The sequence below is a fragment of the Pseudorca crassidens genome, unplaced genomic scaffold, assembly GCF_039906515.1.
Source record: "Pseudorca crassidens isolate mPseCra1 unplaced genomic scaffold, mPseCra1.hap1 Scaffold_46, whole genome shotgun sequence".
Classification (NCBI taxonomy): Eukaryota; Metazoa; Chordata; class Mammalia; order Artiodactyla; family Delphinidae; genus Pseudorca; species Pseudorca crassidens.
This window is the reverse complement of record NW_027136299.1, coordinates 4,585,322-4,611,824: the sequence shown is the minus strand read 5'-3', so window position 1 is coordinate 4,611,824 and position 26,503 is coordinate 4,585,322. Positions and strand designations below refer to the sequence as shown.

General features: G+C 60.6%; 1 long non-coding RNA gene across 11 annotated transcripts in view; it reads left to right on the top strand.

Moving 5' to 3' along the window:
- LOC137218209 (uncharacterized) overlaps positions 1-26,503 on the top strand; it is a 977,125-nt gene that overhangs the window by 483,912 nt on the left and 466,710 nt on the right. The gene's annotated exons all lie outside the window — the stretch shown is intronic.

The window sequence follows — 26,503 nt, the reverse complement described above, 5'->3', positions numbered from 1 at the left end:
CGGGCTAGGGTTAGGGTTAGGGGACGGGGACGGTTTAGGGTCCAGGTGAGGGTACGACAACGCTTTAGGGGGAGCGTACGTGTGAGGGCGCGGGTTAGTGTCAGCGTACGGGTTAGGATTAGGGGACGGGTGAGGGTTAGGCTTCGGGGAAGGGTTAGGGTTCGGGTTCGGGCTAGGGTTAGGGTTAGGGGACAGGGACGGTTTAGGGTCCAGGTGAGGGTACGACAACGCTTTAGGGGTAGCGTACGTGTGAGGGCGCGGGTTAGTGTCAGCGTACGGGTTAGGATTAGGGGACGTGTGAGGGTCAGGCTTCGGGGAAGGGTTAGGGTTAGGGTTCGGGCTAGGGTTAGGGTTAGGGTACGGGGACAGGTTAGGGTTCAGGTGAGGGTACGACAACGCTTTAGGGGGAGCGTACGTGTGAGGGCGCGGGTTAGTGTCAGCGTACGGGTTAGGATTAGGGGACGGGTGAGGGTCAGGCTTCGGGGAAGGGTTAGGGTTCGGGTTCGGGCTAGGGTTAGGGTTAGGGGACGGGGACGGTTTAGGGTCCAGGTGAGGGTACGACAACGCTTTAGGGGGAGCGTACGTGTGAGGGCGCGGGTTAGTTTCAGCGTACGGGTTAGGATTAGGGGACGGATGAGGGTCAGGCTTCGGGGAAGGGTTAGGGTTAGGGTTCGGGCTAGGGTTAGGGTTAGGGGACGGGGACGGTTTAGGGTCCAGGTGAGGGTACGACAACGCTTTAGGGGGAGCGTACGTGTGAGGGCGCGGGTTAGTGTCAGCGTACGGGTTAGGATTAGGGGACGGGTGAGGGTCAGGCTTCGGGGAAGGGTTAGGGTTCGGGTTCGGGCTAGGGTTAGGGTTAGGGGACGGGGACGGTTTAGGGTCCAGGTGAGGGTACGACAACGCTTTAGGGGGAGCGTACGTGTGAGGGCGCGGGTTAGCGTCAGCGTACGGGTTAGGATTAGGGGACGAATGAGGGTCAGGCTTCGGGGAAGGGTTAGGGTTAGGGTTCGGGCTAGGGTTAGGGTTAGGGGACGGGGACGGTTTAGGGTCCAGGTGAGGGTACGACAACGCTTTAGGGGGAGCCTACGTGTGAGGGCGCGGGTTAGTGTCAGCGTACGGGTTAGGATTAGGGGACGGGTGAGGGTCAGGCTTCGGGGAAGGGTTAGGGTTCGGGTTCGGGCTAGGGTTAGGGTTAGGGGACGGGGACGGTTTAGGGTCCAGGTGAGGGTACGACAACGCTTTCGGGGTAGCGTACGTGTGAGGGCGCGGGTTAGTGTCAGCGTACGGGTTAGGATTAGGGGACGTGTGAGGGTCAGGCTTCGGGGAAGGTTTAGGGTTAGGGTTCGGGCTAGGGTTAGGGTTAGGGTACGGGGACAGGTTAGGGTCCAGGTGAGGGTACGACAACGCTTTAGGGGGAGCGTACGTGTGAGGGCGCGGGTTAGTGTCAGCGTACGGGTTAGGATTAGGGGACGGGTGAGTGTCAGGCTTCGGGGAAGGGTTAGGGTTCGGGTTCGGGCTAGGGTTAGGGTTAGGGGACGGGGACGGTTTAGGGTCCAGGTGAGGGTACGACAATGCTTTAGGGGGAGCGTACGTGTGAGGGCGCGGGTTAGTTTCAGCGTACGGGTTAGGATTAGGGGACCGGTGAGGGTCAGGCTTCGGGGAAGGGTTAGGGTTAGGGTTCCGGCTAGGGTTAGGGTTAGGGGACGGGGACGGTTTAGGGTCCAGGTGAGGGTACGACAACGCTTTAGGGGGAGCGTACGTGTGAGGGCGCGGGTTAGTGTCAGCGTACGGGTTAGGATTAGGGGACGGGTGAGGGTCAGGCTTCGGGGAAGGGTTAGGGTTCGGGTTCGGGCTAGGGTTAGGGTTAGGGGACGGGGACGGTTTAGGGTCCAGGTGAGGGTACGACAACGCTTTAGGGGGAGCGTACGTGTGAGGGCGCGGGTTAGTGTCAGCATACGGGTTAGGATGAGGGGACGGGTGAGGGTCAGGCTTCGGGGAAGGGTTAGGGTTAGTGTTCGGGCTAGGGTTAGGGTTAGGGGACGGGGATGGTTTAGGGTCGAGGTGAGGGTACGACAACGCTTTACGGGGAGCGTACGTGTGAGGGCGCGGGTTAGTATCAGCGTACGGGTTAGGATTAGGGCACGGGTGAGGGTCAGGCTTCGGGGAAGGGTTAGGGTTCGGGTTCGGGCTAGGGTTAGGGTTAGGGGACGGGGACGGTTTAGGGTCCAGGTGAGGGTACGACAACGCTTTAGGGGGAGCGTACGTGTGAGGGCGCGGGTTAGTTTCAGCGTACGGGTTAGGATTAGGGGACGGGTGAGGGTCAGGCTTCGGGGAAGGGTTAGGGTTCGGGTTCGGGCTAGGGTTAGGGTTAGGGGACGGGGACGGTTTAGGGTCCAGGTGAGGGTACGACAACGCTTTAGGGGGAGCGTACGTGTGAGGGCGCGGGTTAGTGTCAGCGTACGGGTTAGGATTAGGGGACGGGTGAGGGTCAGGCTTCGGGGAAGTGTTAGGGTTAGGGTTCGGGCTAGGGTTAGGGTTAGGGGACGGGGACGGTTTAGGGTCCAGGTGAGTGTACGACAACGCTTTAGGGGGAGCGTACGTGTGAGGGCACGGGTTAGCGTCAGCGTACGGGTTAGGATTAGGGGACGTGTGAGGGTCAGGCTTCGGGGAAGTGTTAGGTTTAGGGTTCGTGCTAGGGTTAGGCTTAGGGGACGGGGACGGTTTAGGGTCCAGGTGAGGGTACGACAATGCTTTAGGGGGAGCGTACGTGTGAGGGCACGGGTTAGTGTCAGGGTACGGGTTAGGATTAGGGGACGGGTGAGGGTCAGGCTTCGGGGAAGGGTTAGGGTTAGGGTTCGGGCTAGGGTTAGGGTTAGGGGACGGGGACGGGTTAGGGTCCAGGTGAGGGTACGACAACGCTTTAGGGGGAGCGTACGTGTGAGGGCGCGGGTTAGTATCAGCGTACGGGTTAGGATTAGGGGACGGGTGAGGGTCAGGCTTCGGGGAAGGGTTAGGGTTCGGGTTCGGGCTAGGGTTAGGGTTAGGGGACGGGGACGGTTTAGGGTCCAGGTGAGGGTACGACAACGCTTTAGGGGGAGCGTACGTGTGAGGGCGCGGGTTAGTGTCAGCGTACGGGTTAGGATTAGGGGACGGGTGAGGGTCAGGCTTCGGGGAAGGGTTAGGGTTCGGGTTCGGGCTAGGGTTAGGGTTAGGGGACGGGGACGGTTTAGGGTCCAGGTGAGGGTACGACAACGCTTTATGGGTAGCGTACGTGTGAGGGCGCGGGTTAGTGTCAGCGTACGGGTTAGGATTAGGGGACGTGTGAGGGTCAGGCTTCGGGGAAGGGTTAGGGTTAGGGTTCGGGCTAGGGTTAGGGTTAGGGTACGGGGACAGGTTAGGGTCCAGGTGAGGGTACGACAACGCTTTAGGGGGAGCGTACGTGTGAGGGCGCGGGTTAGTGTCAGCATACGGGTTAGGATTAGGGGACGGGTGAGGGTCAGGCTTCGGGGAAGGGTTAGGGTTCGGGTTCGGGCTAGGGTTAGGGTTAGGGAACGGGGACGGTTTAGGGTCCAGGTGAGGGTACGACAACGCTTTAGGGGGAGCGTACGTGTGAGGGCGCGGGTTAGTTTCAGCGTACGGTTTAGGATTAGGGGACGGGTGAGGGTCAGGCTTCGGGGAAGGGTTAGGGTTAGGGTTCGGGCTAGGGTTAGGGTTAGGGGACGGGGACGGTTTAGGGTCCAGGTGAGTGTACGACAACGCTTTAGGGGGAGCGTACGTGTGAGGGCACGGGTTAGCGTCAGCGTACGGGTTAGGATTAGGGGACGTGTGAGGGTCAGGCTTCGGGGAAGTGTTAGGTTTAGGGTTCGTGCTAGGGTTAGGCTTAGGGGACGGGGACGGTTTAGGGTCCAGGTGAGGGTACGACAATGCTTTAGGGGGAGCGTACGTGTGAGGGCAAGGGTTAGTGTCAGGGTACGGGTTAGGATTAGGGGACGGGTGAGGGTCAGGCTTCGGGGAAGGGTTAGGGTTAGGGTTCGGGCTAGGGTTAGGGTTAGGGGACGGGGACGGGTTAGGGTCCAGGTGAGGGTACGACAACGCTTTAGGGGGAGCGTACGTGTGAGGGCGCGGGTTAGTATCAGCGTACGGGTTAGGATTAGGGGACGGGTGAGGGTCAGGCTTCGGGGAAGGGTTAGGGTTCGGGTTCGGGCTAGGGTTAGGGTTAGGGGACGGGGACGGTTTAGGGTCCAGGTGAGGGTACGACAACGCTTTAGGGGGAGCGTACGTGTGAGGGCGCGGGTTAGTGTCAGCGTACGGGTTAGGATTAGGGGACGGGTGAGGGTCAGGCTTCGGGGAAGGGTTAGGGTTCGGGTTCGGGCCAGGGTTAGGGTTAGGGGACGGGGACGGTTTAGGGTCCAGGTGAGGGTACGACAACGCTTTATGGGTAGCGTACGTGTGAGGGCGCGGGTTAGTGTCAGCGTACGGGTTAGGATTAGGGGACGTGTGAGGGTCAGGCTTCGGGGAAGGGTTAGGGTTAGGGTTCGGGCTAGGGTTAGGGTTAGGGTACGGGGACAGGTTAGGGTCCAGGTGAGGGTACGACAACGCTTTAGGGGGAGCGTACGTGTGAGGGCGCGGGTTAGTGTCAGCATACGGGTTAGGATTAGGGGACGGGTGAGGGTCAGGCTTCGGGGAAGGGTTAGGGTTCGGGTTCGGGCTAGGGTTAGGGTTAGGGGACGGGGACGGTTTAGGGTCCAGGTGAGGGTACGACAACGCTTTAGGGGGAGCGTACGTGTGAGGGCGCGGGTTAGTTTCAGCGTACGGTTTAGGATTAGGGGACGGGTGAGGGTCAGGCTTCGGGGAAGGGTTAGGGTTAGGGTTCGGGCTAGGGTTAGGGTTAGGGGACGGGGACGGTTTAGGGTCCAGGTGAGGGTACGACAACGCTTTAGGGGGAGCGTACGTGTGAGGGCGCGGGTTAGTGTCAGCGTACGGGTTAGGATTAGGGGACGGGTGAGGGTCAGGCTTCGGGGAAGGGTTAGGGTTCGGGTTCGGGCTAGGGTTAGGGTTAGGGGACGGGGACGGTTTAGGGTCCAGGTGACGGTACGACAACGCTTTAGAGGGAGCGTACGTGTGAGGGCGCGGGTTAGTTTCAGCGTACGGGTTAGGATTAGGGGACGGGTGAGGGTCAGGCTTCGGGGAAGGGTTAGGGTTCGGGTTCGGGCTAGGGTTAGGGTTAGGGGACGGGGACGGTTTAGGGTCCAGGTGAGGGTACGACAACGCTTTAGGGGGAGCGTACGTGTGAGGGCGCGGGTTAGTGTCAGCGTACGGGTTAGGATTAGGGGACGGGTGAGGGTCAGGCTTCGGGGAAGGGTTAGGGTTCGGGTTCGGGCTAGGGTTAGGGTTAGGGGACGGGGACGGTTTAGGGTCCAGGTGAGTGTACGACAACGCTTTAGGGGGAGCGTACGTGTGAGGGCACGGGTTAGCGTCAGCGTACGGGTTAGGATTAGGGGACGGGTGAGGGTCAGGCTTCGGGGAAGGGTTAGGGTTCGGGTTCGGGCTAGGGTTAGGGTTAGGGGACGGGGACGGGTTAGGGTCCAGGTGAGGGTACGACAACGCTTTAGGGGGAGCGTACGTGTGAGGGCGCGGGTTAGTGTCAGCGTACGGTTTAGGATTAGGGGACGGGTGAGGGTCAGGCTTCGGGGAAGGGTTAGGGTTCGGGTTCGGGCTAGGGTTAGGGTTAGGGGACGGGGACGGTTTAGGGTCGAGGTGAGGGTACGACAACGCTTTAGGGGGAGCGTACGTGTGAGGGCGCGGGTTAGTGTCAGCGTACGGGTTAGGATTAGGGGACGGGTGAGGGTCAGGCTTCGGGGAAGGGTTAGGGTTCGGGTTCGGGCTAGGGTTAGGGTTAGGGGACGGGGACGGTTTAGGGTCCAGGTGAGGGTACGACAACGCTTTAGGGGTAGCGTACGTGTGAGGGCGCGGGTTAGTGTCAGCGTACGGGTTAGGATTAGGGGACGTGTGAGGGTCAGGCTTCGGGGAAGGGTTAGGGTTCGGGTTCGGGCTAGGGTTAGGGTTAGGGTACGGGGACGGGTTAGGGTCCAGGTGAGGGTACGACAACGCTTTAGGGGGAGCGTACGTGTGAGGGCGCGGGTTAGTGTCAGCGTACGGGTTAGGATTAGGGGACGGGTGAGGGTCAGGCTTCGGGGAAGGGTTAGGGTTCGGGTTCGGGCTAGGGTTAGGGTTAGGGGACGGGGACGGTTTAGGGTCCAGGTGAGGGTACGACAACGCTTTAGGGGGAGCGTACGTGTGAGGGCGCGGGTTAGTTTCAGCGTACGGGTTAGGATTAGGGGACGGGTGAGGGTCAGGCTTCGGGGAAGAGTTAGGGTTAGGGTTCGGGCTAGGGTTAGGGTTAGGGGACGGGGACGGTTTAGGGTCCAGGTGAGGGTACGACAACGCTTTAGGGGGAGCGTACGTGTGAGGGCGCGGGTTAGTTTCAGCGTACGGGTTAGGATTAGGGGACGGGTGAGGGTCAGGCTTCGGGGAAGGGTTAGGGTTAGGGTTCGGGCTAGGGTTAGGGTTAGGGGACGGGGACGGTTTAGGGTCCAGGTGAGGGTACGACAACGCTTTAGGGGGAGCGTACGTGTGAGGGCGCGGGTTAGTGTCAGCGTACGGGTTAGGATTAGGGGACGGGTGAGGGTCAGGCTTCGGGGAAGGGTTAGGGTTCGGGTTCGGGCTAGGGTTAGGGTTAGGAGACGGGGACGGTTTAGGGTCCAGGTGAGGGTATGACAACGCTTTAGGGGTAGCGTACGTGTGAGGGCGCGGGTTAGTGTCAGCGTACGGGTTAGGATTAGGGGACGTGTGAGGGTCAGGCTTCGGGGAAGGGTTAGGGTTAGGGTTCGGGCTAGGGTTAGGGTTAGGGTACGGGGACAGGTTAGGGTCCAGGTGAGGGTACGACAACGCTTTAGGGGGAGCGTACGTGTGAGGGCGCGGGTTAGTGTCAGCGTACGGGTTAGGATTAGGGGACGGGTGAGGGTCAGGCTTCGGGGAAGGGTTAGGGTTAGGGTTCGGGCTAGGGTTAGGGTTAGGGGACGGGGACGGTTTAGGGTCCAGGTGAGGGTACGACAACGCTTTAGGGGGAGCGTACGTGTGAGGGCACGGGTTAGTGTCAGCGTACGGGTTAGGATTAGGGGACGGGTGAGGGTCAGGCTTCGGGGAAGGGTTAGGGTTCGGGTTCGGGCTAGGGTTAGGGTTAGGGGACGGGGACGGTTTAGGGTCCAGGTGAGGGTACGACAACGCTTTAGGTGGAGCGTACGTGTGAGGGTGCGGGTTAGTGTCAGCGTAAGGGTTGGGATTAGGGGATGGGTGAGGGTCAGGCTTCGGGGAAGTGTTAGGGTTAGGGTTCGGGCTAGGGTTAGGGTTAGCGGACGGGGACGGTTTAGGGTCCAGGTGAGGGCACGACAACGCTTTACGGAGAGCGAACGTGTGAGGGCGTGGGTTAGTGTCAGCATACGGGTTAGGATTAGGGCACGGGTGAGGGTCAGGCTTCGGGGAAGGGTTAGGGTTACGGTTCGGGCTAGGGTTAGGCTTAGGGGACGGGGACGGTTTAGGGTCCAGGTGAGGGTACGACAACGCTTTAGGGGGAGCGTACGTGTGAGGGCACGGGTTAGTGTCAGCGTACGGGTTAGGATTAGGGGACGTGTGAGGGTCAGGCTTCGGGGAAGGGTTAGGGTTCGGGTTCGGGCTAGGGTTAGGGTTAGGGGACGGGGACGGTTTAGGGTCCAGGTGAGGGAACGACAACGCTTTAGGGAGAGCGTACGTGTGAGGGCGCGGGTTAGTGTCAGCGTACGGGTTAGGATTAGGGGACGGGTGAGGGTCAGCCTTCGGGGAAGTGTTAGGGTTCAGGTTCGGGCTAGGGTTAGGGTTAGGGGACGGGGACGGTTTAGGGTCCAGGTGAGGGTACGACAACGCTTTAGGGGGAGCGTACGTGTGAGGGCGCGGGTTAGTATCAGCGTACGGGTTAGGATTAGGGCACGGGTGAGGGTCAGGCTTCGGGGAAGGGTTGGGGTTCGGTTTCGGGCTAGGGTTAGGGTTAGGGGACGGGGACGGTTTAGGGTCCAGGAGAGGGTACGACAACGCTTTAGGGGGAGCGTACGTGTGAGGGCGCGGGTTAGCGTCAGCGTACGGGTTAGGATTAGGGGACGAATGAGGGTCAGGCTTCGGGGAAGGGTTAGGGTTAGGGTTCGGGCTAGGGTTAGGGTTAGGGGACGGGGACGGTTTAGGGTCCAGGTGAGGGTACGACAACGCTTTAGGGGGAGCGTACGTGTGAGGGCGCGGGTTAGTGTCAGCGTACGGCTTAGGATTAGGGGACGGGTGAGGGTCAGGCTTTGGGGAAGGGTTAGGGTTCGGGTTGGGGCTAGGGTTAGGGTTAGGGGACGGGGACGGTTTAGGGTCCAGGTGAGGGTACGACAACGCTTTAGGGGGAGCGTACGTGTGAGGGCGGGGGTTAGCGTCAGCGTACGGGTTAGGATTAGGGGACGGGTGAGGGTCAGGCTTCGGGGAAGGGTTAGGGTTCGGGTTCGGTCTAGGGTTAGGGTTAGGGGACGGGGACGGTTTAGGGTCCAGGTGAGGGTACGACAACGCTTTAGGGGGAGCGTACGTGTGAGGGCGCGGGTTAGCGTCAGCGTACGGGTTAGGATTAGGGGACGAATGAGGGTCAGGCTTCGGGGAAGGGTTAGGGTTAGGGTTCGGGCTAGGGTTAGGGTTAGGGGACGGGGACGGTTTAGGGTCCAGGTGAGGGTACGACAACGCTTTAGGGGGAGCGTACGTGTGAGGGCGTGGGTTAGTGTCAGCGTAAGGGTTGGGATTAGGGGACGGGTGAGGGTAAGGCTTCGGGGAAGGGTTAGGGTTCGGGTTCGGGCTAGGGTTACGGTTAGGGGCCCGGACGGTTTAGGGTCCAGGTGAGGGTACGACAAAGCTTTAGGCGGAGTGTACGTGTGAGGGCGCGGGTTAGTGTCAGCGTACGGGTTAGGATTAGGGGACGGTTGATGGTCAGGCTTCGGAGAACGGTTAGAGTTAGGGTTCGGGCTAGGGTTAGGGTTAGGGGACAGGGACGGTTTAGGGTCCAGGTGAGGGTACGACAACGCTTTAGGTGGAGCGTACGTGTGAGGGCGCGGGTTAGTGTCAGCGTAAGGGTTGGGATTAGGGGACGGGTGAGGGTCAGGCTTCGGGGAAGGGTTAGGGTTCGGGTTGGGGCTAGGGTTAGGGTTAGGGGACGGGGACGGTTTAGGGTCCAGGTGAGGGTACGACAACGCTTTAGGGGGAGCGTACGTGTGAGGGCGCGGGTTAGTGTCAGCGTACGGGTTAGGATTAGGGGACGGGTGAGGGTCAGGCTTCGGGGAAGGGTTAGGGTTCGGGTTCGGGCTAGGGTTAGGGTTAGGGGACGGGGACGGTTTAGGGTCCAGGTGAGGGTACGACAACGCTTTAGGGGGAGCGTACGTGTGAGGGCGTCGGTTAGTGTTAGCGTACGGCTTAGGATTAGGAGACGGGTGAGGGTCAGGCTTCGGGGAAGGGTTAGGGTTCGGGTTGGGGCTAGGGTCAGGGTTAGGGGACGGGGACGCTTTAGGGTCCAGGTGAGGGTACGACTACGCTTTAGGGGGAGCGTACGTGTGTGGGCGCGGGTTAGCGTCAGCGTACGGGTTAGGATTAGGGGACGGGTGAGGGTCAGGCTTCGGGGAAGGGTTAGGGTTCGGGTTCGGGCTAGGGTTAGGGTTAGGGGACGGGGACGGTTTAGGGTCCAGGTGAGGGTACGACAACGCTTTAGGGGGAGCGTACGTGTGAGGGCGCGGGTTATTGTCAGCGTACGCGTTAGGATTAGGGGACGGGTGAGGGTCAGGCTTCGGGGAAGGGTTAGGGTTCGGTTTCGGGCTAGGGTTAGGGTTAGGGTACGGGGACGGTTTAGGGTCCAGGTGAGGGTACGACAACGCTTTAGGGGGAGCGTACGTGTGAGGGCGCGGGTTAGTGTCAGCGTACGGGTTAGGATTAGGGGACGTGTGAGGCTCAGGCTTCGGGGAAGGGTTAGGGTTAGGGTTCGGGCTAGGGTTAGGGTTAGGGTACGGGGACGGGTTAGGGTCCAGGTGAGGGTACGACAACGCTTTAGGTGGAGCGTAGGTGTGAGGGCGTGGGTTAGTGTCAGCGTAAGGGTTGGGATTAGGGGACGGGTGAGGGTCAGGCTTCGGGGAAGGGTTAGGATTCGGGTTCGGGCTAGGGTTAGGGTTAGGGGACGGGGACGGTTTAGGGTCCAGGTGAGGGTACGACAACGTTTTAGGGGGAGCGTACGTGTGAGGGCGCAGGTTAGTGTCAGCGTACGGCTTAGGATTAGGGGACGGGTGAGGGTCAGGCTTTGGGGAAGGGTTAGGGTTCGGGTGGGGGCTAGGGTTAGGGTTAGGGGACGGGGACGGTTTAGGGTCCAGGTGAGGGTACGACAACGCTTTAGGGGGAGCGTACGTGTGTGGTCGCGGGTTAGCGTCAGCGTACGGGTTAGGATTAGGGGACGGGTGAGGGTCAGGCTTCGGGGAAGGGTTAGGGTTCGGGTTCGGGCTAGGGTTAGGGTTAGGGGACGGGGACGGTTTAGGGTCCAGGTGAGGGTACGACAACGCTTTAGGGGGAGCGTACGTGTGAGGGCGCGGGTTAGCGTCAGCGTACGGGTTAGGATTAGGGGACGAATGAGGGTCAGGCTTCGGGGAAGGGTTAGGGTTAGGGTTCGGGTTAGGGTTAGGGTTAGGGGACGGGGACGGTTTAGGGTCTAGGTGAGGGTACGACAACGCTTTAGGGGGAGCGTACGTGTGAGGGCGCGGGTTAGTGTCAGCGTACGGGTTAGGATTAGGGGACGGGTGAGGGTCAGGCTTCGGGGAAGGGTTAGGGTTCGGGTTCGGGCTAGGGTTAGGGTTAGGGGACGGGGACGGTTTAGGGTCCAGGTGAGGGTACGACAACGCTTTAGGGGGAGCGTACGTGTGAGGGCGCGGGTTAGTGTCAGCGTACGGGTTAGGATTAGGGGACGGGTGAGGGTCAGGCTTCGGGGAAGGGTTAGGGTTCGGGTTCGGGCTAGGGTTAGGGTTAGGGGACGGGGACGGTTTAGGGTCCAGGTGAGGGTACGACAACGCTTTAGGGGGAGCGTACGTGTGAGGGCGCGGGTTAGCGTCAGCGTACGGGTTAGGATTAGGGGACGAATGAGGGTCAGGCTTCGGGGAAGGGTTAGGGTTAGGGTTCGGGTTAGGGTTAGGGTTAGGGGACGGGGACGGTTTAGGGTCCAGGTGAGGGTACGACAACGCTTTAGGGGGAGCGTACGTGTGAGGGCGCGGGTTAGTGTCAGCGTACGGGTTAGGATTAGGGGACGGGTGAGGGTCAGGCTTCGGGGAAGGGTTAGGGTTCGGGTTCGGGCTAGGGTTAGGGTTAGGGGACGGGGACGGTTTAGGGTCCAGGTGAGGGTACGACAATGCTTTCGGGGTAGCGTACGTGTGAGGGCGCGGGTTAGTGTCAGCGTACGGGGTAGGATTAGGGGACGTGTGAGGGTCAGGCTTCGGGGATGGTTTAGGGTTAGGGTTCGGGCTAGGGTTAGGGTTAGGGTACGGGGACAGGTTAGGGTCCAGGTGAGGGTACGACAACGCTTTAGGGGGAGCGTACGTGTGAGGGCGCGGGTTAGTGTCAGCGTACGGGTTAGGATTAAGGGACGGGTGAGTGTCAGGCTTCGGGGAAGGGTTAGGGTTCGGGTTCGGGCTAGGGTTAGGGTTAGGGGACGGGGACGGTTTAGGGTCCAGGTGAGGGTACGACAACGCTTTAGGGGGAGCGTACGTGTGAGGGCGCGGGTTAGTGTCAGCGTACGGCTTAGGATTAGGAGACGGGTGAGGGTCAGGCTTCGGGGAAGGGTTACGGTTCGCGTTGGGGATAGGGTTAGGGTTAGGGGACGGGGACGCTTTAGGGTCCAGGTGAGGGTACGACAACGCTTTAGGGGGAGCGTACGTGTGAGGGCGCGGGTTAGTGTCAGCGTACGGGTTAGGATTAGGGGACGGGTGAGGGTCAGGCTTTGGGGAAGGGTTAGGGTTCGGGTTCAGGCTAGGGTTAGGGTTAGGGGACCGGGACGGTTTAGGGTCAAGGTGAGGGTACGACAACGCTTTAGGGGGAGCGTACGTGTGAGGGCGCGGGTTAGTGTCAGCGTACGGGTTAGGATTAGGGGATGGGTGAGGGTCAGGCTTCGGGGAAGGGTTAGGGTTAGGGTTCGGGCTAGGGTTAGGGTTAGGGGACGGGGACGGTTTAGGGTCCAGGTGAGGGTAGGACAACGCTTTAGGGGGAGCGTACGTGTGAGGGCGCGGGTTAGTGTCAGCGTACGGGTTAGGATTAGGGGACGGGTGAGGGTCAGGCTTCGGGGAAGGGTTAGGGTTCGGGTTGGGGCTAGGGTTAGGGTTAGGGGACGGGGACGGTTTAGGGTCCAGGTGAGGGTACGACAACGCTTTAGGGGGAGCGTACGTGTGAGGGCGCGGGTTAGTGTCAGCGTACGGGTTAGGATTAGGGGACGGGTAAGGGTCAGGCTTCGGGGAAGGGTTAGGGTTCGGGTCCGGGCTAGGGTTAGGGTTAGGGGACGGGGACGGTTTAGGGTCCAGGTGAGGGTACGACAACGCTTTAGGGGGAGCGTACGTGTGAGGGCGCGGGTTAGTGTCAGTGTACGGCTTAGAATTAGGGGACGGGTGAGGGTCAGGCTTCGGGGAAGGGTTAGGATTCGGGTTCGGGCTAGGGTTAGGGTTAGGGGACGGGGACGGTTTAGGGTCCAGGTGAGGGTACGACAACGCTTTAAAGGGGAGCGTACGTGTGAGGGCGCGGGTTAGTGTCAGCGTACGGGTTAGGATTAGGGGACGTGTGAGGCTCAGGCTTCGGGGAAGGGTTAGGGTTAGGGTTCGGGCTAGGGTTAGGGTTAGGGTACGGGGACTGGTTAGGGTCCAGGTGAGGGTACGACAACGCTTTAGGGGGAGCGTACGTGTGAGGGCGCGGGTTAGTGTCAGCGTACGGGTTAGGATTAGGGGACGGGTGAGGGTCAGGTTTCGGGGAAGGGTTAGGGTTAGGGTTCGGGCTAGGGTTAGGTTTAGGGGACTGGGACGGTTTAGCGTCCAGATGAGGGTACGACAACGCTTTAGGTGGAGCGTACGTGTGAGGGCGTGGGTTAGTGTCAGCGTAAGGGTTGGGATTAGGGGACGGGTGAGGGTCAGGCTTCGGGGAAGGGTTAGGGTTCGGGTTCGGGCTAGGGTTACGGTTAAGGGCGGGGACGGTTTAGGGTCCAGGTGAGGGTACGACAAAGCATAAGGGGGAGTGTACGTGTGAGGGCGCGGGTTAGTGTCAGCGTACGGGTTAGGATTAGGGGACGGTTGATGGTCAGGCTTCGGAGAACGGTTAGGGTTAGGGTTCGGGCTAGGGTTAGGGTTAGGGGACAGGGACGGTTTAGGGTCCAGGTGAGGGTACGACAACGCTTTAGGTGGAGCGTACGTGTGAGGGCGTGGGTTAGTGTCAGCGTAAGGGTTAGGATTAGGGGACGGGTGAGGGTCAGGCTTTGGGGAAGGGTTAGGGTTCGGGTTCAGGCTAGGGTTAGGGTTAGGGGACCGGGACGGTTTAAGGTCAAGGTGAGGGTACGACAACGTTTTAGGGGGAGCGTACGGGTGAGGGCGCGGGTTAGTGTCAGCGTACGGGTTAGGATTAGGGGACGGGTGAGGGTCAGGCTTCGGGGAAGGGTTAGGGTTAGGGTTCGGGCTAGGGTTAGGGTTAGGGGACGGGGATGGTTTAGGGTCCATGTCAGGGTAGGACAACGCTTTAGGGGGAGCGTACGTGTGAGGGCGCGGGTTATTGTCAGCGTACGGGTTAGGATTAGGGGACGGGTGAGGGTCAGGCTTCGGGGAAGGGTTAGGGTTCGGGTTGGGGCTAGGGTTAGGGTTATGGGACGGGGACGGTTTAGGGTCCAGGTGAGGGTACGACAACGCCTTAGGGGGAGCGTACGTGTGAGGGCGCGGGTTAGTGTCAGCGTACGGGTTAGGATTAGGGGACGGGTGAGGGTCAGGCTTCGGGGAAGGGTTAGGGTTAGGGTTCGGGCTAGGGTTAGGGTTAGGGGACGGGGACGGTTTAGGGTCCAGGTGAGGGTACGACAACGCTTTAGGGGGAGCGTACGTGTGAGGGCGCGGGTTAGTGTCAGCGTACGGGTTAGGATTAGGGGACGTGTGAGGCTCAGCCTTCGGGGAAGGGTTAGGGTTAGGGTTCGGACTAGGGTTAGGGTTAGGGTACGGGGACGGGTTAGGGTCCAGGTGAGGGTACGACAACGCTTTAGGGGGAGCGTACGTGTGAGGGCGCGGGTTAGTGTCAGCGTACGGGTTAGGATTAGGGGACGGGTGAGGGTCAGGTTTCTGGGAAGGGTTAGGGTTAGGGTTCGGGCTAGGGTTAGGGTTAGGGGACTGGGACGGTTTAGGGTCCAGGTGAGGGTACGACAACGCTTTAGGTGGAGCGTACGTGTGAGGGCGTGGGTTAGTGTCAGCGTAAGGGTTGGGATTAGGGGACGGGTGAGGGTAAGGCTTCGGGGAAGGGTTAGGGTTCGGGTTCGGGCTAGGGTTACGGTTAGGGGCCCGGACGGTTTAGGGTCCAGGTGAGGGTACGACAAAGCTTTAGGCGGAGTGTACGTGTGAGGGCGCGGGTTAGTGTCAGCGTACGGGTTAGGATTAGGGGACGGTTGATGGTCAGGCTTCGGAGAACGGTTAGGGTTAGGGTTCGGGCTAGGGTTAGGGTTAGGGGACAGGGACGGTTTAGGGTCCAGGTGAGGGTACGACAACGCTTTAGGTGGAGCGTACGTGTGAGGGCGCGGGTTAGTGTCAGCGTAAGGGTTGGGATTAGGGGACGGGTGAGGGTCAGGCTTCGGGGAAGGGTTAGGGTTCGGGTTCGGGCTAGGGTTAGGGTTAGGGGACGGGGACGGTTTAGGGTCCAGGTGAGGGTACGACAACGCTTTAGGGGGAGCGTACGTGTGAGGGCGCGGGTTAGTGTCAGCGTACGGGTTAGGATTAGGGGACGGGTGAGGGTCAGGCTTCGGGGAAGGGTTAGGGTTCGGGTTCGGGCTAGGGTTAGGGTTAGGGGACGGGGACGGTTTAGGGTCCAGGTGAGGGTACGACAACGCTTTAGGGGGAGCGTACGTGTGAGGGCGTGGGTTAGTGTTAGCGTACGGCTTAGGATTAGGAGACGGGTGAGGGTCAGGCTTCGGGGAAGGGTTAGGGTTCGGGTTGGGGCTAGGGTCAGGGTTAGGGGACGGGGACGCTTTAGGGTCCAGGTGAGTGTACGACTACGCTTTAGGGGGAGCGTACGTGTGTGGGCGCGGGTTAGCGTCAGCGTACGGGTTAGGATTAGGGGACGGGTGAGGGTCAGGCTTCGGGGAAGGGTTAGGGTTCGGGTTCGGGCTAGGGTTAGGGTTAGGGGACGGGGACGGTTTAGGGTCCAGGTGAGGGTACGACAACGCTTTAGGGGGAGCGTACGTGTGAGGGCGCGGGTTATTGTCAGCGTACGGGTTAGGATTAGGGGACGGGTGAGGGTCAGGCTTCGGGGAAGGGTTAGGGTTCGGGTTCGGGCTAGGGTTAGGGTTAGGGTACGGGGACGGTTTAGGGTCCAGGTGAGGGTACGACAACGCTTTAGGGGGAGCGTACGTGTGAGGGCGCGGGTTAGTGTCAGCGTACGGGTTAGGATTAGGGGACGTGTGAGGCTCAGGCTTCGGGGAAGGGTTAGGGTTAGGGTTCGGGCTAGGGTTAGGGTTAGGGTACGGGGACGGGTTAGGGTCCAGGTGAGGGTACGACAACGCTTTAGGTGGAGCGTAGGTGTGAGGGCGTGGGTTAGTGTCAGCGTAAGGGTTGGGATTAGGGGACGGGTGAGGGTAAGGCTTCGGGGAAGGGTTAGGGTTCGGGATCGGGCTAGGGTTACGGTTAGGGGCGGGGACGGTTTAGGGTCCAGGTGAGGGTACGACAAAGCTTTAGGGGGAGTGTACGTGTGAGGGCACGGGTTAGTGTCAGCGTACGGGTTAGAATTTGGGGACGGTTGATGGTCAGGCTTCGGAGAACGGTTAGGGTTAGGGTTCGGGCTAGGGTTAGGGTTAGGGGACAGGGACGGTTTAGGGTCCAGGTGAGGGTACGACAACGCTTTAGGTGGAGCGTACGTGTGAGGGCGCGGGTTAGTGTCAGCGTAAGTGTTGGGATTAGGGGACGGGTGAGGGTCAGGCTTCGGGGAAGGGTTAGGGTTCGGGTTCGGGCTAGGGTTAGGGTTAGGGGACGTGGACGGTTTAGGGTCCAGGTGAGGGTACGTCAACGCTTTAGGGGGAGCGTACGTGTGAGGGCGCGGGTTAGTGTCAGCGTACGGGTTAGGATTAGGGGACGGGTGAGGGTCAGCCTTCGGGGAAGGGTTAGGGTTCAGGTTCGGGCTAGGGTTAGGGTTAGGGGACGGGGACGGTTTAGGGTCCAGGTGAGGGTACGACAACGCTTTAGGGGGAGCGTACGTGTGAGGGCGAGGGTTAGTGTTAGCGTACGGCTTAGGATTAGGAGACGGGTGAGGGTCAGGTTTCGGGGAAGGTTTAGGGTTCGGGTTGGGGCTAGGGTCAGCGTTAGGGGACGGGGACGCTTTAGGGTCCAGGTGAGGGTACGACAACGCTTTAGGGGGAGCGTACGTGTGAGGGCGCGGGTTAGTGTCAGCGTAAGGGTTGGGATTAGGGGACGGGTGAGGGTCAGGCTTCGGGGAAGGGTTAGGGTTCGGGTTCGGGCTAGGGTTAGGGTTAGGGGACGGGGACGGTTTAGGGTCCAGGTGAGGGTACGTCAACGCTTTAGGGGGAGCGTACGTGTGAGGGCGCGGGTTAGTGTCAGCGTACGGCTTAGGATTAGGAGACGGGTGAGGGTCAGGCTTCGGGGAAGGGTTACGGTTCGCGTTGGGGATAGGGTTAGGGATAGGGGACGGGGACGCTTTAGGGTCCAGGTGAGGGTACGACAACGCTTTAGGGGGAGCGTACGTGTGAGGGCGCGGCTTAGTGTCAGCGTACGGGTTAGGATTAGGGGACGGGTGAGGGTCAGGCTTTGGGGAAGGGTTAGGGTTCGGGTTCAGGCTAGGGTTAGGGTTAGGGGACCGGGACGGTTTAGGGTCAAGGTGAGGGTACGACAACGCTTTAGGGGGAGCGTACGTGTGAGGGCGCGGGTTAGTGTCAGCGTACGGGTTAGGATTAGGGGATGGGTGAGGGTCAGGCTTCGGGGAAGGGTTAGGGTTAGGGTTCGGGCTAGGGTTAGGGTTAGGGGACGGGGACGGTTTAGGGTCCAGGTGAGGGTAGGACAACGCTTTAGGGGGAGCGTACGTGTGAGGGCGCGGGTTATTGTCAGCGTACGGGTTAGGATTAGGGGACGGGTGAGGGTCAGGCTTCGGGGAAGGGTTAGGGTTCGGGTTGGGGCTAGGGTTAGGGTTAGGGGACGGGGACGGTTTAGGGTCCAGGTGAGGGTACGACAACGCTTTAGGGGGAGCGTACGTGTGAGGGCGCGGGTTAGTGTCAGCGTACGGGTTAGGATTAGGGGACGGGTAAGGGTCAGGCTTCGGGGAAGGGTTAGGGTTCGGGTTCGGGCTAGGGTTAGGGTTAGGGGACGGGGACGGTTTAGGGTCCAGGTGAGGGTACGACAACGATTTAGGGGGAGCGTACGTGTGAGGGCGCGGGTTAGTGTCAGCGTACGGGTTAGGATTAGGGGACGTGTGAGGCTCAGGCTTCGGGGAAGGGTTAGGGTTAGGGTTCGGGCTAGGGTTAGGGTTAGGGTACGGGGACGGGTTAGGGTCCAGGTGAGGGTACGACAACGCTTTAGGGGGAGCGTACGTGTGAGGGCGCGGGTTAGTGTCAGCGTACGGGTTAGGATTAGGGGACGGGTGAGGGTCAGGTTTCGGGGAAGGGTTAGTGTTAGGGTTCGGGCTAGGGTTAGGGTTAGGGGACTGGGACGGTTTAGGGTCCAGGTGAGGGTACGACAACGCGTTAGGTGGAGCGTACGTGTGAGGGCGTGGGTTAGTGTCAGCGTAAGGGTTGGGATTAGGGGACGGGTGAGGGTCAGCCTTCGGGGAAGGGTTAGGGTTCGGGTTCGGGCTAGGGTTAGGGTTAGGGGACGGGGACGGTTTAGGGTCCAGGTGAGGGTACGACAACGCTTTAGGGGGAGCGTACGTGTGAGGGTGCGGGTTAGTGTTAGCGTACGGCTTAGGATTAGGAGACGGGTGAGGGTCAGGTTTCGGGGAAGGGTTAGGGTTCGGGTTGGGGCTAGGGTCAGGGTTAGGGGACGGGGACGCTTTAGGGTCCAGGTGAGGGTACGACAACGCTTTAGGGGGAGCGTACGTGTGAGGGCGCGGTTTAGTGTCAGCGTACGGGTTAGGATTAGGGGACGGGTGAGTGTCAGCCTTCGGGGAAGTGTTAGGGTTCGGGTTCGGGCTAGGGTTAGGGTTAGGGGACGGGGACGGTTTAGGGTCCAGGTGAGGGTACGACAACGCTTTAGGGGGAGCGTACGTGTGAGGGCGCGGGTTAGCGTCAGCGTACGGGTTAGGATTAGGGGACGAATGAGGTTCAGGCTTCGGGGAACGGTTAGGGTTAGGGTTCGGGCTAGGGTTAGGGTTAGGGGACGGGGACGGTTTAGGGTCCAGGTGAGGGTACGACAACGCTTTAGGGGGAGCGTACGTGTGAGGGCGCGGGTTAGTGTCAGCGTACGGGTTAGGATTAGGGGACGGGTGAGGGTCAGGCTTCGGGGAAGGGTTAGGGTTCGGGTTCGGGCTAGGGTTAGGGTTAGGGGACGGGGACGGTTTAGGGTCCAGGTGAGGGTACGACAACGCTTTAGGGGTAGCGTAGGTGTGAGGGCGCGGGTTAGTGTCAGCGTACGGGTTAGGATTAGGGGACGTGTGAGGGTCAGGCTTCGGGGAAGGGTTAGGGTTAGGGTTCGGGCTAGGGTTAGGGTTAGGGTACGGGGACAGGTTAGGGTCCAGGTGAGGGTACGACAACGCTTTAGGGGGAGCGTACGTGTGAGGGCGCGGGTTAGTGTCAGCGTACGGGTTAGGATTAGGGGACGGGTGAGGGTCAGGCTTCGGGGAAGTGTTAGGGTTCGGGTTCGGGCTAGGGTTAGGGTTAGGGGACGGGGACGGTTTAGGGTCCAGGTGAGGGTACGACAACACTTTAGGGGGAGCGTACGTGTGAGGGCGCGGGTTAGTTTCAGCGTACGGGTTAGGATTAGGGGACGGGTGAGGGTCAGGCTTCGGGGAAGGGTTAGGGTTAGGGTTCGGGCTAGGGTTAGGGTTAGGGGACGGGGACGGTTTAGGGTCCAGGTGAGGGTACGACAACGCTTTAGGGGGAGCGTACGTGTAAGGGCGCGGGTTAGTGTCAGCGTACGGGTTAGGATTAGGGGACGGGTGAGGGTCAGGCTTCGGGGAAGGGTTAGGGTTCGGGTTCGGGCTAGGGTTAGGGTTAGGGGACGGGGACGGTTTAGGGTCCAGGTGAGGGTACGACAACGCTTTAAAGGGGAGCGTACGTGTGAGGGCGCGGGTTAGTGTCAGCGTACGGGTTAGGATTAGGGGACGTGTGAGGCTCAGGCTTCGGGGAAGAGTTAGGGTTAGGGTTCGGGCTAGGGTTAGGGTTAGGGTACGGGGACTGGTTAGGGTCCAGGTGAGGGTACGACAACGCTTTAGGGGGAGCGTACGTGTGAGGGCGCGGGTTAGTGTCAGCGTACGGGTTAGGATTAGGGGACGGGTGAGGGTCAGGTTTCGGGGAAGGGTTAGGGTTAGGGTTCGGGCTAGGGTTAGGGTTAGGGGACTGGAACGGTTTAGGGTCCAGATGAGGGTACGACAACGCTTTAGGTGGAGCGTACATGTGAGGGCGTGGGTTAGTGTCAGCGTAAGGGTTGGGATTAGGGGACGGGTGAGGGTCAGGCTTCGGGGAAGGGTTAGGGTTCGGGTTCGGGCTAGGGTTACGGTTAGGGGCGGGGACGGTTTAGGGTCCAGGTGAGGGTACGACAAAGCATTAGGGGGAGTGTACGTGTGAGGGCGCGGGTTAGTGTCAGCGTACGGGTTAGGATTAGGGGACGGTTGATGGTCAGGCTTCGGAGAACGGTTAGGGTTAGGGTTCGGGCTAGGGTTAGGGTTAGGGGACAGGGAAGGTTTAGGGTCGAGGTGAGGGTACGACAACGCTTTAGGTGGAGCGTACGTGTGAGGGCGCGGGTTAGTGTCAGCGTAAGGGTTGGGATTAGGGGACGGGTGAGGGTCAGGCTTCGGGGAAGGGTTAGGGTTCGGGTTCGGGCTAGTGTTAGGGTTAGGGGACGGGGACGGTTTAGGGTCCAGGTGAGGGTACGTCAACGCTTTAGGGGGAGCGTACGTGTGAGGGCGCGGGTTAGTGTCAGCGTACGGGTTAGGATTAGGGGACGGGTGAGGGTCAGCCTTCGGGAAGGGTTAGGGTTCGGGTTCGGGCTAGGGTTAGGGTTAGGGGACGGGGACGGTTTAGGGTCCAGGTGAGGGTACGACAACGCTTTAGGGGGAGCGTACGTGTGAGAGCGCGGGTTAGTGTCAGCGTACGGCTTAGGATTAGGAGACAGGTGAGGGTCAGGCTTCGGGGAAGGGTTAGGGTTCGCGTTGGGGCTAGGGTTAGGGTTAGGGGACGGGGACGGTTTAGGGTCCAGGTGAGGGTACGACAACGCTTTAGGGGGAGCGTACGTGTGAGGGCGCGGGTTAGTGTTAGCGTACGGCTTAGGATTAGGAGACGGGTGAGGGTCAGGTTTCGGGGAAGGGTTAGGGTTCGGGTTGGGGCTAGGGTCAGGGTTAGGGGACGGGGATGCTTTAGGGTTCAGGTGAGGGTACGACAACGCTTTAGGGGGAGCGTAAGTGTGAGGGCGCGGGTTAGTGTCAGCGTACGGGTTAGGATTAGGGGACGGGTGAGGGTCAGGCTTCGGGGAAGGGTTAGGGTTAGGGTTCGGGCTAGGGTTAGGGTTAGGGGACGGGGACGGTTTAGGGTCCAGGTGAGGGTACGACAACGCTTTAGGGGGAGCGTACATGTGAGGGCGCGGGTTAGTGTCAGCGTACGTTTTAGGATTAGGGGACGGGTGAGGGTCAGGCTTCGGGGAAGGGTTAGGGTTCGGGTTCGGGCTAGGGTTAGGGTTAGGGGACGGGGACGGTTTAGGGTCCAGGTGAGGGTACGACAACGCTTTAGGGGGAGCGTACGTGTGAGGGCGCGGGTTAGTTTCAGCGTACGGGTTAGGATTAGGGGACGGGTGAGGGTCAGGCTTCGGGGAAGGGTTAGGGTTAGGGTTCGGGCTAGGGTTAGGGTTAGGGGACGGGGACGGTTTAGGGTCCAGGTGAGGGTACGACAACGCTTTAGGGGGAGCGTACGTGTGAGGGCGCGGGTTAGTGTCAGCGTACGGGTTAGGATTAGGGGACGAATGAGGGTCAGGCTTCGGGGAAGGGTTAGGGTTAGGGTTCGGGCTAGGGTTAGGGTTAGGGGACGGGGACGGTTTAGGGTCCAGGTGAGGGTACGACAACGCTTTAGGGGGAGCCTACGTGTGAGGGCGCGGGTTAGTGTCAGCGTACGGGTTAGGATTAGGGGACGGGTGAGGGTCAGGCTTCGGGGAAGGGTTAGGGTTCGGGTTCGGGCTAGGGTTAGGGTTAGGGGACGGGGACGGTTTAGGGTCCAGGTGAGGGTACGACAACGCTTTCGGGGTAGCGTACGTGTGAGGGCGCGGGTTAGTGTCAGCGTACGGGTTAGGATTAGGGGACGTGTGAGGGTCAGGCTTCGGGGAAGGTTTAGGGTTAGGGTTCGGGCTAGGGTTAGGGTTAGGGTACGGGGACAGGTTAGGGTCCAGGTGAGGGTACGACAACGCTTTAGGGGGAGCGTACGTGTGAGGGCGCGGGTTAGTGTCAGCGTACGGGTTAGGATTAGGGGACGGGTGAGTGTCAGGCTTCGGGGAAGGGTTAGGGTTCGGGTTCGGGCTAGGGTTAGGGTTAGGGGACGGGGACGGTTTAGGGTCCAGGTGAGGGTACGACAACGCTTTAGGGGGAGCGTACGTGTGAGGGCGCGGGTTAGTTTCAGCGTACGGGTTAGGATTAGGGGACCGGTGAGGGTCAGGCTTCGGGGAAGGGTTAGGGTTAGGGTTCCGGCTAGGGTTAGGGTTAGGGGACGGGGACGGTTTAGGGTCCAGGTGAGGGTACGACAACGCTTTAGGGGGAGCGTACGTGTGAGGGCGCGGGTTAGTGTCAGCGTATGGGTTAGGATTAGGGGACGGGTGAGGGTCAGGCTTCGGGGAAGGGTTATGGTTCGGGTTCGGGCTAGGGTTAGGGTTAGGGGACGGGGACGGTTTAGGGTCCAGGTGAGGGTACGACAACGCTTTAGGGGGAGCGTACGTGTGAGGGCGCGGGTTGGTGTCAGCATACGGGTTAGAATGAGGGGACGGGTGAGGGTCAGGCTTCGGGGAAGGGTTAGGGTTAGGGTTCGGGCTAGGGTTAGGGTTAGGGGACGGGGACGGGTTAAGGTCCAGGTGAGGGTACGACAACGCTTTAGGGGGAGCGTACGTGTGAGGGCGTGGGTTAGTATCAGCGTACGGGTTAGGATTAGGGGACGGGTGAGGGTCAGGCTTCGGGGAAGGGTTAGGGTTTGGGTTCGGGCTAGGGTTAGGGTTAGGGGACGGGGACGGTTTAGGGTCCAGGTGAGGGTACGACAACGCTTTAGGGGGAGCGTACGTGTGAGGGCGCGGGTTAGTGTCAGCGTACGGGTTAGGATTAGGGGACGGGTGAGGGTCAGGCTTCGGGGAAGGGTTACGGTTCGGGTTCGGGCTAGGGTTAGGGTTAGGGGACGGGGACGGTTTAGGGTCCAGGTGAGGGTACGACAACGCTTTATGGGTAGCGTACGTGTGAGGGCGCGGGTTAGTGTCAGCGTACGGGTTAGGATTAGGGGACGTGTGAGGGTCAGGCTTCGGGGAAGGGTTAGGGTTAGGGTTCGGGCTAGGGTTAGGGTTAGGGTACGGGGACAGGTTAGGGTCCAGGTGAGGGTACGACAACGCTTTAGGGGGAGCGTACGTGTGAGGGCGCGGGTTAGTGTCAGCATACGGGTTAGGATTAGGGGACGGGTGAGGGTCAGGCTTCGGGGAAGGGTTAGGGTTCGGGTTCGGGCTAGGGTTAGGGTTAGGGGACGGGGACGGTTTAGGGGCCAGGTGAGGGTACGACAACGCTTTAGGGGGAGCGTACGTGTGAGGGCGCGGGTTAGTTTCAGCGTACGGTTTAGGATTAGGGGACGGGTGAGGGTCAGGCTTCGGGGAAGGGTTAGGGTTAGGGTTCGGGCTAGGGTTACGGTTTGGGGACGGGGACGGTTTAGGGTCCAGGTGAGGGTACGACAACGCTTTAGGGGAGCGTACGTGTGAGGGCGCGGGTTAGTGTCAGCGTACGGGTTAGGATTAGGGGACGGGTGAGGGTCAGGCTTCGGGGAAGGGTTAGGGTTCGGGTTCGGGCTAGGGTTAGGGTTAGGGGACGGGGACGGTTTAGGGTCCAGGTGAGGGTACGACAACGCTTTAGGGGGAGCGTACGTGTGAGGGAGCGGGTTAGTTTCAGCGTACGGGTTAGGATTAGGGGACGGGTGAGGGTCAGGCTTCGGGGAAGGGTTAGGGTTCGGGTTCGGGCTAGGGTTAGGGTTAGGGGACGGGGACGGTTTAGGGTCCAGGTGAGGGTACGACAACGCTTTAGGGGGAGCGTACGTGTGAGGGCGCGGGTTAGTTTCAGCGTACGGGTTAGGATTAGGGGACCGGTGAGGGTCAGGCTTCGGGGAAGGGTTAGGGTTAGGGTTCCGGCTAGGGTTAGGGTTAGGGGACGGGGACGGTTTAGGGTCCAGGTGAGGGTACGACAACGCTTTAGGGGGAGCGTACGTGTGAGGGCGCGGGTTAGTGTCAGCGTACGGGTTAGGATTAGGGGACGGGTGAGGGTCAGGCTTCGGGGAAGGGTTAGGGTTCGGGTTCGGTCTAGGGTTAGGGTTAGGGGACGGGGACGGTTTAGGGTCCAGGTGAGGGTACGACAACGCTTTAGGGGGAGCGTACGTGTGAGGGCGCGGGTTAGTGTCAGCATACGGGTTAGAATGAGGGGACGGGTGAGGGTCAGGCTTCGGGGAAGGGTTAGGGTTAGTGTTCGGGCTAGGGTTAGGGTTAGGGGATGGGGATGGTTTAGGGTCGAGGTGAGGGTACGACAACGCTTTACGGGGAGCGTACGTGTGAGGGCGCGGGTTAGTATCAGCGTACGGGTTAGGATTAGGGCACGGGTGAGGGTCAGGCTTCGGGGAAGGGTTAGGGTTCGGGTTCGGGCTAGGGTTAGGGTTAGGGGACGGGGACGGTTTAGGGTCCAGGTGAGGGTACGACAACGCTTTAGGGGGAGCGTACGTGTGAGGGCGCGGGTTAGTTTCAGCGTACGGGTTAGGATTAGGGGATGGGTGAGGGTCAGGCTTCGGGGAAGGGTTAGGGTTCGGGTTCGGGCTAGGGTTAGGGTTAGGGGACGGGGACGGTTTAGGGTCCAGGTGAGGGTACGACAACGCTTTAGGGGGAGCGTACGTGTGAGGGCGCGGGTGAGTGTCAGCGTACGGGTTAGGATTAGGGGACGGGTGAGGGTCAGGCTTCGGGGAAGTGTTAGGGTTAGGGTTCGGGCTAGGGTTAGGGGACGGGGACGGGGACGGTTTAGGGTCCAGGTGAGTGTACGACAACGCTTTAGGGGGAGCGTACGTGTGAGGGCACGGGTTAGCGTCAGCGTACGGGTTAGGATTAGGGGACGTGTGAGGGTCAGGCTTCGGGGAAGTGTTAGGTTTAGGGTTCGTGCTAGGGTTAGGCTTAGGGGACGGGGACGGTTTAGGGTCCAGGTGAGGGTACGACAATGCTTTAGGGGGAGCGTACGTGTGAGGGCACGGGTTAGTGTCAGGGTACGGGTTAGGATTAGGGGATGGGTGAGGGTCAGGCTTCGGGGAAGGGTTAGGGTTAGGGTTCGGGCTAGGGTTAGGGTTAGGGGACGGGGACGGGTTAGGGTCCAGGTGAGGGTACGACAACGCTTTAGGGGTGCGTACGTGTGAGGGCGCGGGTTAGTATCAGCGTACGGGTTAGGATTAGGGGACGGGTGAGGGTCAGGCTTCGGGGAAGGGTTAGGGTTCGGGTTCGGGCTAGGGTTAGGGTTAGGGGACGGGGACGGTTTAGGGTCCAGGTGAGGGTACGACAACGCTTTAGGGGGAGCGTACGTGTGAGGGCGCGGGTTAGTGTCAGCGTACGGGTTAGGATTAGGGGACGGGTGAGGGTCAGGCTTCGGGGAAGGGTTAGGGTTCGGGTTCGGGCTAGGGTTAGGGTTAGGGGACGGGGACGGTTTAGGGTCCAGGTGAGGGTACGACAACGCTTTATGGGTAGCGTACGTGTGAGGGCGCGGGTTAGTGTCAGCGTACGGGTTAGGATTAGGGGACGTGTGAGGGTCAGGCTTCGGGGAAGGGTTAGGGTTAGGGTTCGGGCTAGGGTTAGGGTTAGGGTACGGGGACAGGTTAGGGTCCAGGTGAGGGTACGACAACGCTTTAGGGGGAGCGTACGTGTGAGGGCGCGGGTTAGTGTCAGCATACGGGTTAGGATTAGGGGACGGGTGAGGGTCAGGCTTCGGGGAAGGGTTAGGGTTCGGGTTCGGGCTAGGGTTAGGGTTAGGGGACGGGGACGGTTTAGGGGCCAGGTGAGGGTACGACAACGCTTTAGGGGGAGCGTACGTGTGAGGGCGCGGGTTAGTTTCAGCGTACGGTTTAGGATTAGGGGACGGGTGAGGGTCAGGCTTCGGGGAAGGGTTAGGGTTAGGGTTCGGGCTAGGGTTAGGGTTAGGGGACGGGGACGGTTTAGGGTCCAGGTGAGGGTACGACAACGCTTTAGGGGAGCGTACGTGTGAGGGCGCGGGTTAGTGTCAGCGTACGGGTTAGGATTAGGGGACGGGTGAGGGTCAGGCTTCGGGGAAGGGTTAGGGTTCGGGTTCGGGCTAGGGTTAGGGTTAGGGGACGGGGACGGTTTAGGGTCCAGGTGAGGGTACGACAACGCTTTAGGGGGAGCGTACGTGTGAGGGCGCGGGTTAGTTTCAGCGTACGGGTTAGGATTAGGGGACGGGTGAGGGTCAGGCTTCGGGGAAGGGTTAGGGTTCGGGTTCGGGCTAGGGTTAGGGTTAGGGGACGGGGACGGTTTAGGGTCCAGGTGAGGGTACGACAACGCTTTAGGGGGAGCGTACGTGTGAGGGCGCGGGTTAGTGTCAGCGTACGGGTTAGGATTAGGGGACGGGTGAGGGTCAGGCTTCGGGGAAGGGTTAGGGTTCGGGTTCGGGCTAGGGTTAGGGTTAGGGGACGGGGACGGTTTAGGGTCCAGGTGAGTGTACGACAACGCTTTAGGGGGAGCGTACGTGTGAGGGCACGGGTTAGCGTCAGCGTACGGGTTAGGATTAGGGGACGGGTGAG